General features: G+C 39.4%; 1 protein-coding gene across 1 annotated transcript in view; it reads left to right on the forward strand.

The window, feature by feature from the left end:
- The first annotated feature begins 2,284 nt into the window (after positions 1-2,284).
- The window catches only part of AP1G1 (adaptor related protein complex 1 subunit gamma 1), an 80,019-nt gene continuing 62,325 nt past the window's right edge, over positions 2,285-19,978 (forward strand). The window contains exon 1 of the mRNA XM_055305465.1: positions 2,285-2,671. The gene's annotated coding sequence lies outside the window, so the exon portion shown is untranslated. The remainder of the gene's footprint in view (positions 2,672-19,978) is intronic.

Here is a 19,978-nt window from a genome sequence, read left to right on the forward strand (position 1 = left end):
ATGGCTAACCACAGAAACCAAAGCTCTTAGGATAATGGTGACCATGCTAATATACTGGGTCAATTGCTTTAATTTTTCAGTTGGAGTTTGGTAATTATAAAGATAAACATAATTAAAAAGATACATGAAGGGGAGATATATGACTTGGCATGGTACTAGAAAAGTTCCTTCCTCTTTCTTAAGAAGATAATTTTTCTTTTGTGGTTTGCAGTGGCAAACACTTGAATTATACCTCTGAGCAAATTTCTGTGACGTTGCAAACAAAACATTTCAACTACTTTGCAACCTGCAAACTCCTTATTCTCATGGGAGCCCCAAGCTGTTTTTTCTTTTTAAAAATTTTTTATTTATTCATGAGAGAGAGGCAGAGACACAGGCAGAGGGAGAAGCAGGCTCCATGCAGGGAGCCTGAGGGGGGGCTCGATCCAGAGAGTCCAGGGTCACACCCTGGGCGGAAGGCAGGCGCTAAACTGCTGAGCCACCCAGAGATCCCCAGCCCCAAGCTGTTCTTAATGTGTGTTCAAGTCTAGCTATACTTCAGAGGAATATGCTTTGTCACATTATGTTCTAGTTTATTTACTTATTTTTTTTAAAACATTTTATTTCTTTATTCTTAGGCAAACAGAGACAGAGGCAGAGACACAGGCAGAGGGAGAAGCAGGCTCCATGCCGGGAGCCCCACGTGGGACTCGATCCCGGGTCTCCAGGATCACACCCCAGGCTGCAGGCGGCGCCAAACCGCTGCGCCACCAGGGCTGCCCATGTCCTAGTTTTTTTAAAAAAACATTTTATTTATTTATTCATGAGAGACAGAGAGAGAGGCAGAGACATAGGCAGAGGGAGAAGCAGGCTCCATGCAGGCAGCTGGATGTAGGACTCAATCCCAGGACCCCAGGATCACCATCTGAGCCAACGGCAGATGCTCAACCACTGAACTTCCCAGGGGCCCCGTCATGTTCTAGTTCCATGCTACTGCTTAGTAGTTGCGTGATCCAAGGCTGCATTGGACAGTAGTGCACTGCAGGGTAGGAGGCAACTGAATTCCATAAGCATTCTGTTCCTCAGATCATTTCCATTTGGGCTGATTCCCCCCTGAGTGTGAGTGTGAGTGTGGGTGGGTAGGTGTGTACCCTTTTCTAATTCAGGAGGTGGCACTGAACAGCAGAATCCCAAAGTGGGAGGGGAGAAGGAGGGTCTTGCAGTAAGCAATAGTTTGTGACTCTCAATCTCCTTACTTGTGAAACTAAGTTAGTTATGCTTGTTTAGTCTGATTCAGGAGATTGGTGGGAGGGTCAAATTAGATTACACAAGGAAGATGCTTTTATAAAAAATATGATATGAATATTTGATAATAAAAAAGTGATAATTACTACCATCACGCCCCCAGGGCTTTGTTTCCAGTCACTTTTTAAATCCTAGTAGTTAAGGAGTAAAACTGTACAGGCGGACCTCCTCAGTTCAATTTCTGGAAAATGTTTTGAAATGTCTGCATGAAAGGGCTTGTCGAAGGAAGAGAGTGCAACCTCCTGTCTCTGACAGGTCCTAAACTCCAGATTTATGGTTAGTTGGGTTCTTTTTGGCATCTAGCCAGGTGCTGTGCTTTATTCACTTTCAGGACAACTTTACTGCCAATCTACCTGAAGGATTTTAGTTTAGGTAAGTCACCTTTCCCCCTTAAATGGGCTAGGATAATCATGACCCTCTTTAGCAAGTTCACGTGGAAAATAGTTGTGTCAGGTGTTAGTAATTATTTATCAAGCCAGGAACCGTCTGGGTAGACTCTCTTTGGCTCAGGTCCTTAGCTGATGGAGACACAGTGAGAAAAGCCCAGTCTGGAAGGTTCTAACGATCACTAGTCCAAGTCCTTTGTGTTTACGCACGAGGAAGCTGAAGCCCTGAGAGATTCAATGACTTGTCCTATACACGAGGTTGAGGGCTGGTACTGGGTCTGGGATCCATTCTTCTGTATCACCCTCTAGCTCTTTTTATAAGATACTTTGCAGAGATACCACAAAAGTATAGAACCCAGTACCACTTGGGGCATGTCCCCGAAGTTAGAAAGGTGAGGTCTCAAAACACCGGAGGAAGCAGTTTGGGCTATTTGTGCATTAAGTCCCCGCCCCCCACCTGCCTCGCCCCGCCCACTTCGTCCGCGGTAGTCCCGCCCCCTGTCGGTGGCCCCCGCCGCTTCCTGGTAGCTCAGCCTGCTCCCCCCCCCGCCCCCCGCCAGCGGAACCAATGTTCGGAGGCCTTCCAGGGTCAGCCGGATCTTTCTCGCTCAGACTCTTCGCAGCGGTGACTCGGCAGCAGCGTCTCTCGTCATCAGTGACCGCCCCGTACCTTGCTACGCTTTGCGTCGCTCTGCTAGGAGCAGTCACCTCCTCCATGGCAAATAGTCCTCGGCGGGGTCCGAGTTCTTGGTTAATAGGAGAGGCGAGGTAGAAGAAGTTGCAGCTAGGGAACACGGAATCGACAAGGAGAGGGGGATAGAGACCCAAGTTTCTGCAGTACTGCGTGAAGTTGGTTAGAAACTCCCCGCTTCCTAAGAGGATCCTTCCGCCTGCAGTAGCGGTGGTGAGGCCGAGGGAGCCGCCATTTTGGATGTTCGGTTCCTGCTGCCACTGCTGCCGCCGCCCCCGGAGCTGCTGGTTTCATTCGAGGTTTCGGGCCGGTGAGTGTCACTCGCGGCGCTACGAACAAATTGCTTCTTTTGCCCCGCGCCTGCTGGGAGCGCTCGGCCGGAAGCTTCCTGTCAACACCGGGGGTCCGGTCCTCGGCTTCGGGGAGCGAGAAGAGAGGACAGAGGCTGGCCCAGGAGGGGCGCGGAGTCCCAGGGGCTGCTCCGACTTCTTGAGGGCCGACCCGAGGCCTCGGACCCGGAGGCTCCCCTCGCGGCTGCGTTCGGAGTCGTGGCGCTGCCCGGCCGGTGCGGGCCTCCTCTGGACCCATTGACTTTCTCGGGCTTGGATCCTCTCTTGAGGGCTCGTTCAGGGAGCCCGGGGTTAGCGGGGCGGGTCCCACCCCCGCGTGTCGTCTCCGAGCTACGTATCAGCGTTCTCGTGTCTTGCACTCGGGTCAGGTCTTTCGTAGAACTCTCTAAAGGTCTTCCAGAGGCTCCGTTAGTCGCTGTCTGCCCCGCAGTGCCGGCCCCTCGGAACCGGACGTCGGCCTCGCCTCTCCCTAACCTTCCCACCAACTTCTTTCCCGATTTTCAGGGTCCCTCCCCAACTCCCGAACTCACCCGCGAGTCCCACTGCTTAGCCTTCTCGCAAAGCCCTGACCCTGCGGACGTCAGTTCCTACTAATTCTATCTTCTCGCCTGTCTGGACGAGTCGGGACGATTGCTTATGTTTCCTTGTTAAGGTTTGGTGAAGGCGGTCCATCGGGCCGTTCGCTCGGAGCACACTTGAGCAGTTTTAAAGCTGATTGAATGGCTTTTGGGGAGGGATAGGGAGAAGGCTGTAAGAGGTTTCTCTCCTTTGTGAATTCTCTTCCTGTGCTGAACAGTTGGCTTTTTTTTGGGGGGGGGGGGGAGGGGGTGTTTATTGACGCTTCTGTACTTGTCTTGGTGTTGTATGTCCCGGGGCAGGGAAATTGCCTGAGAAGGAAGGATCTTAATCCGACCTCCGTAGTAAGGGAAGTAACTTTTTTTTTTTTTTTTTTTTGGCTCCTGTCGCGATTAGTTAACAGAAGAGAGGACTGAAGATTTCTTAGTGATCTCAACTTGCAGGTGTTTCGTACGGCAGTGATCTTTGCTGATTCTTAAAAATACTTAGACCTCGTGTGTGGGATTTCTTTTCTTTTTTTTGGGGGGGGGGAGCTCTTTGAATTTTAAATGTTCGCTTCTACTGTTCCCCATAATACTTGTCAGACTATACTATACCCTTAACCTTTTGGCTTAAAAATATAGGCTCTCCAGGTGTCCATAATCTCACCACTTTTATGCTGTTCTTAAAGTATGTTTGCAGTGTAGCGTGCTTGAGTAAAAAGCATTTCACAGTAATTCACGGATTATTTCCTACATTTTAAGTTAGGCGAGTGTGATTGAATCCCCTCTATTTCATCGCAGCCTGGGTTTTAAAATCTGCGAGAGACAAATAATTTAAGATTACAGTCTAGGGACTGCTGAAATTTAAATTTGTAACTTGATGGACTCGATGTAGGGAGTGAAGAGGAAAATGAAAAAAAAAAAAACATAACTTGAATCAAACCTTTTAATACTTCTAAGCCATGTCTAAGTGCATTGTTCTTATCAGGTAGATAAATTCCTGTACTGGTCATATGATGTTTCAATAGAAGACTGAATGTTTTCATTGTAAATAGTGTTCTTGTTTGTTTTAAAGAGACTTTTCAAAAGTATGTTAGTATTTATGTATTTACTCTTGAGATAGGGAATTTCTCTTTTGGTTTGAAGGAACTGTCGAACCCCTGAACGTGTATGGGATACCTAACTCATTTACCAAGTATCCCCATGTAGTTATTGAAATGTTCATTTCTGAGCTATATATATTTTTTTCTGAGTTAAATTTTTTAAAAGGTTATTGGAAGAAATATCAGGTGTTACTCAACTCATTCATTTTGTGTTATAATTATTGGTAGTTAAACGTCGTTCATTCTTGAATGGTTTACATTCAATTGGAGAGTGTCCTTTTGCCTTACAAATTATAAGCAAAGTGCTGTTGATTGCACTGTTGATTAATCACATACTTGAATGTCTATTTTGTCTAACTAAGGTGGTGGGATTATACTTGTAAGAAACATTATTGTTTAGGAAATCTCAATTCATTTTCTTCTGGGAGCAGTTGCTTGTTCCTTGTAGATTTGAGAGTTAATTTTATTTTTTTAGTGAACTCTACCTCCAACTTGGGGCTGGAACTCACAACCCTGAGATCACAACCTGAGCTGAAACCGAGAGTTGGATGCTCAACCAGCTGTGCTACCCAGGCACCCTCAAGTTTTTTGTGATTTATAAAAACTCTTTACATACTGAAAAAGTTGAATATTTTCCAAAAGACTATTTTTAATTAAAAAAAAAAAAGAATTAGGAAACTACATACCAAAACAGATTTTCAAAATGCTTAATCCTCTTACTTGCATTTGATGAGGATTTAAAAATTTTGTGTATAAAGCAGGACTTAACTAATAGAACTTTAAAACTCTTGGATTTAACTTCAGAGACTCTAAAAACTATTACTTTCCCTTTCTGTAAACTGCAACTACTTGTTTAGCTATTTTTGGTCCTTAAAATTCATTAATTCTCAGCTTTATGAATTGTTTAGAGTTCTTGATTTTGGCATTTTCATCTCTGTTATTTTTATTCAGTTTCTTTCATGCAGGATAAGATTTAACAATTATTTTTAAAATTAAGAGAACATATAGATTTGTCTAAGCTCTCATATTTCTTGGCTTCTAGGTTTTCAAAATTGTAACTTTTCAAAAAGTATTAGGATTTTCCCATTTGCTTTTTTTGTATAGAAAATTTTGATTGTGTGAAGGCATTCATTTCTCTCTTGAAAATACATGTAAAGTTTTTTTTTTTCCCCTTCACTGAAGGAGTAACACAAAATAATTTTTTTTTTCAAAACACTTAATTTGGCATGAGTTTTGGTTACTACATAATCTCTTTTCAAAGTTTGAAGAGTCCAGAAGTAAAAGAAACAACAACAAAACTTTACATTTGAGTCAGCATTAACTAACACTTTTTATGTGTAAACAGGACAAGGTTTAAGATAATATGGTTGACACGAGAAATGGTTTTTCACTAGGTACTTGGAGGTTTTGTTTTTTGGCTTACTCACAATTGGAGAGAGAAGATAAGGGATAAATGTTGTCAATGAAAAATAGATTTCAAAGGAAAAAATCATAGTTTTTAAAAAGATGATGGAAACATATGTGACTTTTGTACTTTATAAATAAATGAAGACATTTTAAAGGCAAATAGTTTTTCCCTCCTTTCTCTGTTGATACAGTGCAGCAAAGTGTAACCTGATAGGTAGTTGCTTTGCTCACTCCAGCTTTCTTGTTGGAGCTGATTGTGATTATGTTTTACTGAGCATTGTAGGCTTTTCAGCTTGTTTGGCCTTGAGGTTAATGTTATGGACTTCTGGGAAGAGCAAACATTAGAATGACATGATCTTAGATTTTTGAGGCTGTAAAATCTTTGCACCCCCCTTTTCCTATAAATCTTTGAGTTAAAAATGAGACTGACAAAATAGATGATGTACACTATTGGGTTAAAAGAGCTAGCTTTAGTAAATGATCATATAGTTGTACAACCCAAAAGGAATTCTATTAGTATTTTTACAGCTCATTTTAGTGAAGCTATTTACTAAACCTCACTATTGGGAAATTATTCTGTTTTAAGCTGAAGAAAAGGAAGGGAAGTAATTTTTTAAAATTCCTTTTTAAAGTCTGCACAAAGGATTTGGTGTCCTTCCCACTTTTTGAAATTTTTGAAAACACGATCCTTTTAAAATATACTGAAAATATTGGTTTGAGATGAATAGAGAAACTAAGTGACAATAAAGTTTTTGTAGAAACTAGGTTTTGGGTATGATTTATTGAAGGTAAGCTGTTGTGAGAAGAGCTTTTTTTTTTTCAGATAGTACACTGGATATGTGATTTTTTTTATTTTTTATTTTTAAAGATTCTATTTATTCATGACAGAGAGAGACAGACAGACAGACACAGGCAGAGGGAGAAGCAGGCTCAATGCAGGAGGCCTGATGTGGGACTTGATCCCAGGTCTCCAGGATCGTACTCCAGGCTGAAGGCAGCGCCAAACTGCTGGGCCATCGGGGCTGCCCTGTTTTTTAAACGTGTGTTTGTTTCTACCAGTGGAAGTTGAGCTTTTTATTTTCTTTAGAAACATCCCATGGCAAAAGCATAATAAATGGTGTTGAATATATAAGAAAGTAGAATGAGGAAGTAGCTTACTAGCTTTTAGTTGTTATTTTTATTTACATACACTGAAATTTATTTATTTAAAAAAATTTTAAAGTAAGCTGTCCACCCAGTGTAGGTCTTGAACTCAACAACCTCAAGATCAAGAATCACATGCTCTGTGGAGCCAGCTAGGCGCCTCTATGCACACTAAACTTTTTACTGTTTCTCCAATACTTCATGTTCTTTCATTTTCTTTGTACCTTTTCTGCCTATACCTGGAATGCTTTTCTTTTTTCCCTTCTACCTAGTGAACATGTTCTTCCTTCCTCTTCACCCCCAGGCAAAGGGGTGTACCATTTTAAAGTACTTGAATTGTCTACTTTTCCTTGAACTTTCAGAGGATAAGGACTATTTCATTTTGACATCCGTAGTACATAGCACAGTGCCTGGCCCTTACCTACTCCGTGGAATAGATGATATGAATGAAAATAATATGGGGAAAATGTTCAGGTACTCAGGTATATGATAATTGGTTGGTACCAGAGCCAATAGCAGTCAGGATCCTGAGCTGTGACAAGCTACTGCAAGTCATTTACTTGTGAAGTGCAGAGTTGATGTCAGGGAAGTTTATTTTCAGATTTAGAAAACATAAAACCTTGTGTCTTTGTCCTTGGAAATATTATTTAGATGTTTAACTTTGAAATTGACATCATTCTCTTTGTGATTTACTGGGACTCTTTGTTTTGCAAAAGTTTCAAGTGGCAGCAAAGAAATTAAAAAAAAAATCACTCTTTTCGCTATCTCTTTCTTTTGAATATCTAATTTGTAATTCATTATGGTAAAGAAACTGATAGTAAGTTGAGAACTTCAGTCTTTTCCCCCCCCCGAATGAAAATTGGTTGATACAGTTCAGTGATTTGTTATTTTCTCTCCTCCTGTTTGAATTATAAACTTTTATATAGTGCTAAAAAATCTAAAAACATTTAGAGCTATTAATTTCTCTCAATCTCTTCATTGTTACTCCCTAGCCATTTTACCAGGTTATGGGTATACTTCAGTATTTCTCTCCCATGTTTGGTCAAGTGTTGTATATAGTAACACAAATATGCACATACATAAGGGAGATCATACTTTTTATTTTACTTTGTAACAAGCTTTTATTTATTTTTATTTTTAAATATTTTATTTATTTGAGAGAGAGAGAGCATGAGAGGTGTTGAGGGGCAGAGGGAGAAGGAGAAGGCTACTCCTGGCTGAGCAGGGAGATGAACTTGGGGCTCGATCCCAGGATGAGCCAAAGGCAGATGCTTAACCAACAGAGCCACCCAGGCGCCTCTGTAATAAGCTTTTCTTAACACATCCTGGTCAGTAAATATAATTAGATCTTGTTTTTTAAACATCTCTATTATGTCTCAGCATGGATGTGTACTATACGTAATTTATTCAGTTCCTTTTTTTTTTTTTTAAAGATTTATTTATTTTTAGAGAGGTAGTGTGGGGAGTGGGGTAGGGGGAGGAAAGACAGAAGACAGAATTCTCAAGCAAACTCCTAGATGAGTGTGGAGCCCAATGTGGTACTTGATCCCAGGACCCTGGGATCATGATCTGCACTGAAAAGGTTTCTGAGACTTAACTGACTGAGCCCCCCAGGGGCTCCTATTCAGTTACTTTCTTATGAACATTTAGGTTGTTTTAAGATTTTGTTAATATAAACAGTGATACAGTGAACATCCTTGTACATGTTTGTTACCTTATTTGCTGCTATTTTAATTTCTACATATTAGATTCTCCAAAGTGGGATTTCTGGGTTAAAGGAAATATACTTGAAATGTTTTGTTTTGTTTTTTAAAGATTTTATTTTATTTTTATTTTTAAGACCAAGAGAGACAAGCAGAGACATAGGCAGAGGGAGAAGCAGGCTCCATGTGGGGAGCCTGATGCAGGACTCGATCCCAGGGCTCCAGGATAATGCCATGAGCTGAAGGCAGATGCTGACCCACTCAGGTGTCCCTGACATGTTTTTTTTTTTTTTCCCTGAAATGTTTTTATTGCCATATTATTCTTTAAGTAGGTTGTCACCTACTTTAAGTAGTGTCCACCTCCACTAATAATGGGTTTTCTGTATCATCATATCATTAGATGTAAATAATTTTTAGTGGTCTGCTAGATGATGAATCCTCTTTCAGTTTGTCTTAATTTTCCTGGCCATTATTGGAGCTAGCCTTTTTTATTGTGGTTTTTGCTGTTTGGATTTCCTTTATTGAAAATCTTCTGTTCATGTCCTTAGTTCATTTTTCTTTTACGTGGTTTGTCCCCCTTATCTTCTAGGAACACCTTTTGGTATATTCTTTGTTGTATGACACCTGTATTTATTCATCTGAAGTTAACTTTTATATGATAAAAAGCAGTGGGTCTTTTAAGGTTTTGCTTTGTAGAGAGAGCCAGCTACAGGAGGATTAAACAAATCTTCCTTTCCTCAGTGAATTAAAGGCCATCTTTTTAAAAAAATATTTATCTGAGAGATAGAGATAGCATATACAGAAAGAGGGGTAGCAGGAGAGGCACAAGCAGACTTCCCAATGAGCAGGGAGCTTGATGTGGGGGCTTGACCCCAGGATCTTGAGATGATGACCTGAGCCAAAGGCAGATGCTTAATTGAGCCAATGAGGTGCCTCAATTAAATGCCATCTTATATGTTGTTTCCATATATGTTTGCTCTATTTCTGGTTCTTTTTTTCTCTGTACTATTATTTTACTTTTTTGAGTGTGATAACTTTGTAAAAAGTTGCACTCTGTTAAGAAAAGCTCCTATCACTGCCATTTTTCATTTTCTTGACAGTCTTAAACATTCATTTTTATATCTATTGATTGAAAATAATTCTTTTTTTTTTTTTAAATTTATTCATGAGAGGCACACAGAGAGAGAGAGAGAGGCAGAGACACAGGCAGAGAGAAGCAGGCTCCATGCAGTGAGCCCGACGTGGGACTCAATCCCGGGTCTCGAGGATCACACCCTGGGCCAAAGGTGGCGTTAAACTGCTGAGCCTGCTGAGCCACCTGAGCTGCCTGATTGAAAATAATTCTATTGGGTTCAGAAAACCTCAGAAAAAGCCCACTGTTTGGAATTGCACTATATTCATATATTAATTTTGAGAGGGCTGATATTTTTAATTATCTTAACTTTTCCTTATGATTAATTTCCATTTATTCAGGTCCTTTTTCAGTTTTAAGTCCTTCAATAAAAGTTTCATAAATTTAATAGTTTTCATGTAATTCTTAGGCCTTCCTAGGTATTTTATAGTTTTTGATACTATTGTCAATGGGACTTTTCCTCCTCTATTTCTTCTTTCTTTTCAAGATTTTACTTATGCATAAGAGACACACAGAGAGGCAGAGGGAGAAGCAGGCTCCTCTTGGGGACCCTAATGTGGGACTCAATCCCAGGACCCCGAGATCACACCCTGAGCTGAAGGCAGCTGTTCAGCCACTGAGCCCCACCCAGGTGCCCCTATTTCTTCTTTCTTTTTTCTTTCTTCTTAATTTCTTTCTTTCTCTTTTTCCCTCTCTCCCTCAGCTCCTCACTTCCCCTCTTTCTCCCTCCCTCTCTCTTTCTCTTCTTTCGGAGAGAATCTTATGCAGACTCCTGCCCAGTGTGGAGCCCAACATGGGGCTTGACCTCACAACCCCGAGATCATGAGCTGATCTGAAATCAAGAGTTCGATGCTTAATGGACTGAGACATCCATGTGGCCCTTCCTCCTCTATTTCTAACTGATGTCAGAAACGTGGGTTAAAAATGGATCTTTAGGGATGCCTGGGTGGCTCAGCAGTTGAGCATCTATCTGCCTTTGGCTCAGGGTGTGATCCTGGAGTCTTGGGATCGAGTCACACATCAGGCTCTCTGCAGGGAGCCTGCTTCTCCCTCTGCCTATGTCTCTGCCTCTCTCTATGGATAATAATAAGTGAATAAAATTTATTATTGAATGAATAATAAATGAATAAAATAAATAAAATTAAAAAAAACCTCTCATGAATAAATAAATAAAATTAAATAAAAAAATGGATCTTTAATTTTGGACCTGATCCCCCTCCCTTCCTTTCTTGGTATCCAGAACTAACATAACTTGGATTTATGAAGAATATTCTAGGGAAACTTTATTATCTTACTATGAAATCATTTTCTTGTAACTTTCTAATGTCATCCTGCAGAAAATGCCATTAGGTAAAAGTGACTGTCCTTTCAGAATGAATGCTGTCTTGTTATTTGGAAAATTCATTGTTTTCCTTTCTCATCCATTATTGATTTATATTACTTTTTTTGAATTTTTAAATCAAGATTTATTGCTCAAATAAATGTTTGTTACTTAAAAGGTAGCAGAAAATATATAGAACTTTAAAAGGCATCTGTATTTATACAAGGCACAGATAGTCTATCTCCCTTAACATTTATTTGTTGTATCCTTTGGGGCATAGCTTTAAAAACAAAATTTTTGTTTCGAAAATTTTGTGACAATTGTTCATAATTGTGGGCTCCTTAGGACGTTTTTGCTAATAGTATTAGGGATGAGAGTGGAATATTGCTTTTTATTAGTGTCAAATTAGATACTGATTGTGTTTATCCTTGTTTATTTGGCCTTTTTAAAAAAAATTAGAGTGCACACACATGAGAGGAGGAGGAGCAGAGGGAGAGGGAGAGAGAGAATTCTCAAGTAAACTCCCTGCTGAGTGTGGAGCCTGATGTAAGGCGTGATCCCAGGACCCTGAGATCATGACGTGAACTGAAATTAAGAGTCAGCCACCTAACCGACTGGTGAACTGAAATTAAGGAGTCAGCCACCTAACCGACTGAACCACTCAGGCACCCCTTATTTGGCCTTTATATTCTGCATCTTTATGCCATTGAACTGTTCAGAAGGCATATTTGCATTTATATACATCTGTTTTTTTTTTTAATTCTCAGTTTCAGTGAATTTTGGTTATGGATACTTTTAAAAGAAGATTCTTGTAATTACCCTCACATTTTAGGGAGAATTGAGCTTAAGACTTCTTAGAAGATTGCCAGCTGGCTGCCTAGACAGGGTGTGGTGGTATCTTGATGTGGTCACACATTTCACAGCCTGTTGCTTAGCCTTGGAGATGGAAAAATTCCATTTTAGTATTACATCTAGGGATGATTTAGCCTAATCAAACTCACTGATGTGTGAACTAGAATAACAGTGTTGTAATTTCCAAGGGGCTATGCTTTTCTTCTGAATTACCTGTCTGATTTCCAGGTCACCTCTTTCCTTGTGTGGAGGAATTTGGGAGACAAGATACTTGGGAAGACAATTGATAATGACAAAGTTGGATTATGAGCCTGAAGCCACAGCATATAAAGTTGAATGGTCTTGAATGATTAATTTCTGTAGGCCCTGATGAAAGAACTATCCCTGTTCCACAATGGTGTTTACCTCTGCAGTGACCAAAATACTTATCCTCAGATTTAATCTCTCTTTTTCAAACAGTGATGTATTAACAGCACTCTCCCTTTTTCTTCACTCTGTAGAACATTTCCCTTCTCTAAGCACATTTCATTTCTTCATACCGGGAAGATACATGTGTACTGCCTCCCCCCCCCCCCCAAAAAAAAGAAAGAAATCCACAAAGATGGTAAAAAGAACCTAAGTCAGATTAATGACAGCTGGTATCTATAAGATATATTGGAAAGTAAAGGTCTGATCAAAGCTTTTAATACTGTGGGTCAGTTTGGTGTAAGCTTTACTCTTTCGGTTTTAGTGTTTTGTAAGTTGTAAATGCATTAAAGCAATTCAGATACATGGAATAAAAATCTGAAATAGGGCTTCTGTATGGAGCATAATCTAAAAAATATGGCCATGTGGAGAGGGGAGCCTGGGTGGCTCAGTCGGTTAAGCCTCTGACTCTTGATTTTTCCTCAGGTCATGATCTCAAGAGTCGTGCTATCAAGCCCTGCGCCCTGCACCTGGCTTTGTGCTCAGCTGGGAGTCTGTTTGTCCCTCTCCTTTCCTCTCATATGAACAAATAAATAAAATCTTTTACAAAATAAAGGCACTGCTGTTATTAATTTGAAAAAAAAATGGCCTTGTGGAGAATGTGGGTGAGAGAGTGCAGTAACTTCTTTTGGAGGGTTTGCCTAGTGTTAACTTACGTCCCTTGAGTGTTCTTAGCCATACTTACATCTGTGACTGGATGTTAGACAGTAATCACTGGCAAAGTTAATTGAAATCTAGTTTCTTGAATCTCATTGTTTAGCAAGAAACACTTCAAGTATAGATTTTGTGATAGAAAAGGAGGAAATTTTAATATTGAGAAATTGCTTTTAATTTAGGGTTTCTTTTTAGATTAGAGCTCACATAGCTTCAGGTTTAGGGAGGGAAGGACATCATACAGCAAGAGCCCCAGCTTTTTGGTTCTGTGTTCTTAACTGGGCTGTCAGTGGTTCAGAGCTCACATCCAGGTAGTATGAGCGCAATAGTAGAAAGTTAACTGAGCAGGGTAGAATCTAGGACTGGATTGAGGCCTGATGCCTTTATGGCCGTTGGTAAGTAGCCAGTGCGCCTTTACTTTGTTTGCTTTGGAAAGGACAAGGGCATTTTATCTAAAACTCTTCTAGCATTTAGAATTCAGTTAAATACAGTATTTATCAAGTTCCTAGCCTTACATAAGGGGAATACAAGAGTAATAAGACTTAACAAGGATCTGGCTTTTTAGGAGCTTATATTTGAGTGGGAAAAATACACATTTCCAAGAAAAAAAAAGTAATTCATGGCCTGAGATTAGTACTGCAGTATGAGGAAAATCTTTATCAAAGAGATTGGTGTGGTACCTGGGTGGCTCAGTAGGTTGGGTGTTTGCCTTTGGCTCAGGTCATGATCCCAGAGTCCTGGTATCAGCCCTACATTGGGCTCCCTGCTCTATGCGGAGCCTGCTTCTCCTCCTCCCTTTTCCTCTGTTGCTCCCCTGCTTGTGCTCTTCTGCTGTCTCTCTCTCTCTCTCTCTCAAATAAATAAAAACTTTCAAAAGAGTTGGACACGACCAACTGACCCACTCAGGTACCACACACGTCTCTTTAACTGATCAGGATTATTTATCAGATAACCATTAACGAAATAAATACACTTATCCATAATCTCTGTATCTTAAGTCAAAATTTTAATTGTTCTGTATTCCTTTTCCATCCTTGCCCTAGTAAGTATTTTGGGACAAAAAAGGATGTCTTATTTTTATGAAGTGTACAAGCCATGTAAATATAAAACAGGGACACTTAGGGATTGAATAAAACTATTGAAATGCTGAATGTGAATAAATATAAAAGGAGAAATGGACAGAACCACAATTGTAGTAGTAGGCTTTATTTTTTTTTAATTAAAAAAATTTTTTTTAAAAGATTTGCTTATTTGACAGAGGGAGAGAACACGACAGGGACCAGGAGGGGCAGAGGGAGAGGGAGAAGCAGACTCCCCACTGATCAGGGAGCCCCATGCGAGGAGGCTCGATCCCAGGACCTGAGATTGTGATCTGAGCTGAAGGCAGACGCTTAACTGACTGAGCCACCAAGGAACCCTTATTTATTTATTTTTTTGAAGATTTTATTTATTTAATTGAGAGGGCTTGGGAGAGAGTGTGAGTGGGGGTGGGGCAGAGGGAGAGGGAGAAGCGGGCTCCCCATTGAGCAGGGAGCTGGACGTAGGGCTTGATCCCAGGACCTTAGGACCATGACCAGGGCTGAAGGCAGATGCTTAACTGACTGAGCCACTTAGGCATCCCTATAGTTGTAGACTTGAACATATCTTTCTCAGACTTGGATGGGTCAGGTAATTAATAAGAGCAAACAGTTTCTGAACTATGTAATTTTTAGAAATTGGTTGTTTCATAAGTACACTTTTTGTTTTCATGTAATTGTCATTTTAATTTTTAAAAACCTCCTTATTGAGGTATGCACAGTATTTATAAAATGCCTATGATTGGATTGTAATTGCATTATGGATTGGATTATAAATTATATATAATATATACATAAATGCAGGAATGCACAAAATGTATGTAGTTTGATGTTAGGGTACAATTTTATATTCAGGGTTTTCTATCCTTTGCATTAAATGTTAAATGTTGATGTTCTGGAACCATTTCTTGGTAATCAGGGTCTTATAAAAACTAATTATGGTACTCTTTGTTATTTAAAACTCTTAAGATTTTAGGGAGAATCAAATGCTTTTTGCTAGTACACTAAATAAGCTCAGGTTACTATGCTCTGTGTGTGTGTGTATTTAAGATAAAGACTTTAATTTTGGATTTGTAAAAAAAAATTATAATTTAAGATTATGGAACTCAAAGGTAGAGATTATCAGTGATTTGATTGTTTTCTTTTTGATTAATCATTTAAACATTTTTATAAAATAAAAATCTGATTTAAAGGGCACAAACTTAAAAATTGTGGTAGGAATACAAGTAGATTTCTACTCTTGACAAATTTTTAGTTGCACGATACAGTACTGTTGTCTCTAGGGTCAGTGTTGTATATCAAATCTGTAGAATATATTAATCTTGCTGGTATGTTGTTTGGATACTTGTTTCTGCTATATATGGGTTTTGTTTGCTTTGTTACTTCTGTTTCTTATTGCTAGATGACATTTTGATGACTGTCAGTGTTCTTCCCTAAAACAGCCTGTCTCCTCTTCCCCACCCTCCGTTATTTCCCCTCCAGTTTTTTAATTTGTAAATTAGAGTCTGCAGGGCAGCCCAGGTGGCTCAGCGGTTTGGTGCCGCCTTCTCAGGGCGTGATCCTGGAAACCTGGGATTGAGTCCCTCACCGGGCTCCCTGCATGGAGCCTGCTTCTCCCTCTGCCTCTTTCTCTCTGTGTCTCTCATGAGTAGATAATAAAATCTTAAAAGAAAAAAAAAAGAGCCTGCAAATAGAGTAAAGTAGATGTTTTAGTATGTTGATGTGATGCTCTCTGTAATGCTTCATGAAGTTATAAAAATATGTTTTGGATTCTCAGCTATGTTCTGTTTAGCTGAGTCATCAGTATACACCATATTCATGCCGCCTTATTTTTTTTAAAGGATAGTTGTTACTAATAATAGATATTTAAGCTGTTGTATTTTTTTTTAAGATTTTATTTATTTATTTGACAGAGCACAAGCAGGGGGAGTGGGAGAGGGAGAAGCAGGCTCCCTGGGGAGCAGGGAACCTGATGCGGGTCTCTAGTCTAGGACCCTGGGATCATGACCTGAGTTGAAGGTAGATGCTTAACCGACTGAGCCACCCAAGTGTCCCTAAAAGGTTGTATTTTAAGGAATCTTACGGGTTTTGGGTATTTTGAAAGGCAAGTAAAAACTCTTAAAAAGTAAAGAAATCCTCAACATTGTAATAAGAGCAAGTAGGTTTTGTTTTCCAGATTATGTGGTCTACGGCATTCACTTACATATATAAGATATGTTTGAATTTAATTTTTTTTTATTTTTTATTTATGATAGTCACAGAGAGAGAGAGAGAGAGAGGCAGAGACATAGGCAGAGGGAGAAGCAGGCTCCATGCACCGGGAGCCCGACGTGGGATTCGATCCCGGGTCTGCAGGATCGCGCCCTGGGCCAAAGGCAGGCGCTAAACCGCTGCGCCACCCAGGGATCCCCTGAATTTAATTTTTAATATGAAACACTTCACACATAAAGTATATGGAGAGAATAATGATATATACTCAATTTACCCACAACCTAATGTCAGAAATACAGCATCACCAATATGGTTGAAGCCTCCTGTGTAGTACTCTGTTCTTCATCATATTCCCCTCTCCCCAATGTGCCTCTGTGTTGATCTTTGTATTTCACATGGATGTTCTTATTCTCTTAGTGCATTTTTGTATCTCTAAAGAACGATTCTTTTATGTATTTTAAACCTTGATGAAATACAAGTACTGTATTTTCCTGTAACTTACTTTTGCTCAAGATTAATTTATTCAAGGATAGCCAGCAATTATGGCCAATATTTGTTTAGTGGATTCTATGTGTGTAGCACTGTGCTATAAGAATTTTACATGTATTCTCATTTAATTCTGGTAGCAATCCTTTGAGGTAGGTACTCTCCCCATTTTACAGATGAGGAAATTGAAGCTCTGGGATGTTAAAGTCATTTGCTCAGGACACGCAGCTGATAAGTGGTAGAGCTGAGATTCAAACTCAGGTGATTTTACTCCAGGGTTGTCATTTTAAACAATGATTAGGGTCATTGGATAAGGGTAAGGCTCTACAATCCTTTAACTCAGTTTCTGAAATTAAATAAAAACAAAAACCCAGGCATTCTTCAGAATTCTTTTGGTGTTAAAAATCTGTCGTGACTAAACATGAGGCTGTAGTATTGATTTTTCTCATTTGGTGTGAATGTTCATATATGTTGTTTCAGAAGGAGTGTTTGATAATGGAACTGTTGCCTCAGACATTATGACCTATAATATGCACTGCATTACCTTTCTAAAATTCAGAAAATTCTGAGTTATGTTTTTAAGGATTTTGGATGAGAAATTGTGGACTAGCACTACACTACACATCTCTTCCTTTGTGGGATTTTGGAGTTGTTGGGCTGATCCAGAAGGCACTTAATTTTGCAAAAGAAAAAATTTCTAAATATATTGAATTAGTTTAGTCATGACACACACTTTTCAACCTTGTGGACATGTGTGCTTGTGAGAACTGTGCTAGCCTGATGAAAAAGTGTGTGCAGTGTTGGGCAGTTGTTGAACGAAGAGTGCTTTCATTATGTGTTGTGGAGGGAAAAGTTCAGAAGATGACACTGATGACATCTCAAGTGGAAATATTCCAGTGTTACAAAAGGACAAGGATAATACCAATGTCAATGCTGATGTGCAAAAGTTGCAACAGCAGTTACAGGACATTAAAGAGCAGACCCTGTGCTCTTTAATGTTTTTTGTTTTTTAATGCTGGCAAATATGACAGTACAAGAACTTGTGGGAGTTAAAAATGGAAAAGTGAATAGCAAATAAAACAGGAAATCACAGTTTTAAATTAAGTTTTTGCCTTCAGTAAATAATAAGTGGGTTTCCGTCATGGTCAGTTTCCTTTTGAATTGGGCAATTCTGCTTGTGTGTTCATTTCTGTAGGTAACTAGGTGAATCATGTCTTTTTATTTTTAGTATTAGCTAGAGCTACCACCGCCTTTGCTCCCATCGGCTGCTCCCTTGAGTGACTGTCCAGATGTCCACTGTGGCATCAGTCCCCCTCCCCCACATTCACCCTAGAGAGTCACAATTTGCCCCACACATTATTTTGGAAAACTGTTTGAAACCGGGAGATAAAAGTACTGACTTTTCCTTGGAAAATGGGATGAATGGAGAGCAGTGGGCCCTCCACTCCTGCGTGGTGACAATTTCCTGTGATGGGGGGTGCTCAGCAGTGAGCCTTAGTTTACTTATAAATAAAATGTTCTGTCATTGGTCAGCAAAGGCAGTTTTTGCTACTTTTTTATAATGCTGGAATTGTAAAAATCTGTTTTCCTTCCTAGAATTTTGAGTTCTTAAGGGTAGGGATCATGACCTTGGCAGTTGCCAGCATTTATTGAAATGCTTGACATAGAGAAGGCTTAGCAAATATTCGTTGAATGAGTGGTTGGCAACTTTTTGGTGTGTTTCCCTTTTATTTAGGTCATCTATGGAATAGTGTGATGAATTGAACTGAATAAGGAGGGAAAAAAAGAGATGCATGAAGCTCACTTCCATATTTTTTTACATTCTTCCTCTTCCCTTTGAAATGGATATAAATGATGCTTATGTTGGTATCATTTATGATACTGTCTTCTCTGTTGGCTGTAGTTAGTTGACCCTGCACTGTTAAACCCTGAACTTGTTAAACTTTTTTTTTTTTCGTTTTCTTGATGAAAGACTTTGTACTGCTTTCTGAATTCAAGATTCTCAAACCTTAGTGCTTTATTTATTTATTTACTTATTTAGCAGCACAAGCAGAGGGAATAGCAGAGGGAATGGGAGAAGCAGGCTTTGCTGACCAGGGAGCCCAGTTGTAGGGCTTGATCCCAGGACCTTGCGATCATGACTTGAACCAAAGGCAGATGCTTAACTGACTGAGCCACCCAGGTGCCCCTTAAGGCATATTTTTATTTTTATTTACTTTTATTTTTTAAAGATTTTATTCATGAGAGACAGAGAGAGGCAGAGACACAGGCAGAGGGAGATGTGGGACTCCATCCCAGGACTCCAGGATAACGCCCTGAGTCAAAGGCAGATGCTCAACTGCTGAGCCACCCAGGCGTCCCTTAAGGCATATTTTTAAAAATTGGGTTTTAACTGCTGTGTTTCGAGAGTTCCTTTTTATACTCTGGTTCCAAGTCCTTTGTTGGATATGCAATTTGCAAATATCCCAGTCTGTAGCTTATCTTTCCATTTTCTTAACAATGTTTTTCATAGTGCAAAAGTTTGTAATTTTTATGAAGTCTAGTTGTATAATTTTTTCTTTTATGGGTATGACTTTGATACAATGACCAAAAACTGCACAACCCCAGGTCATGAAGATTTTCTCCTGTTATCTTCTAACAATTTTATAGTTGTATGTTTTACATTTTGAGCTATGCTCCATTTTGAGTTAATATTTGTATAAGGTGTGAGATTTAGGTTGAGGTTCAGGGTTTTTTGCATATGTATGATATGTATGTCCAGTTGTGATGTGCATTGTTTATAGTATCACCTAATTATCTTTTGAATGTTTGTGATACCATTTTCATTACTGATACTAGTAATTAGTGTTGTTTATCTTTTATCATGTAACCAGAGGTTTATCAATTTAGTCTTCTCAGATAACTTTTGCTTTCATTGACTTGACGTAATTTTTATTTTTAATTTCATTGATTTCTATTTTTTATTTCTTTTTTCTACTTCTCTTGGATTTTTCTTTTTCCAGTTTCTTAAATATAAGCTTAGATTGCATGAGATGTTTCTTCTCTTCTGACACAAGCATTTAATGTTCATTTCCCATTAAGCACTACTTTAGTGTGTACCACAAATTTTAATGTGTTTATGTTTTTGTTCAGTTCTGTATACTTAACAAATGTTCTT

The sequence above is a fragment of the Nyctereutes procyonoides genome, unplaced genomic scaffold (genome assembly GCF_905146905.1).
Source record: "Nyctereutes procyonoides isolate TBG_1078 unplaced genomic scaffold, NYPRO_anot_genome, whole genome shotgun sequence".
Taxonomy (NCBI): Eukaryota; Metazoa; Chordata; class Mammalia; order Carnivora; family Canidae; genus Nyctereutes; species Nyctereutes procyonoides.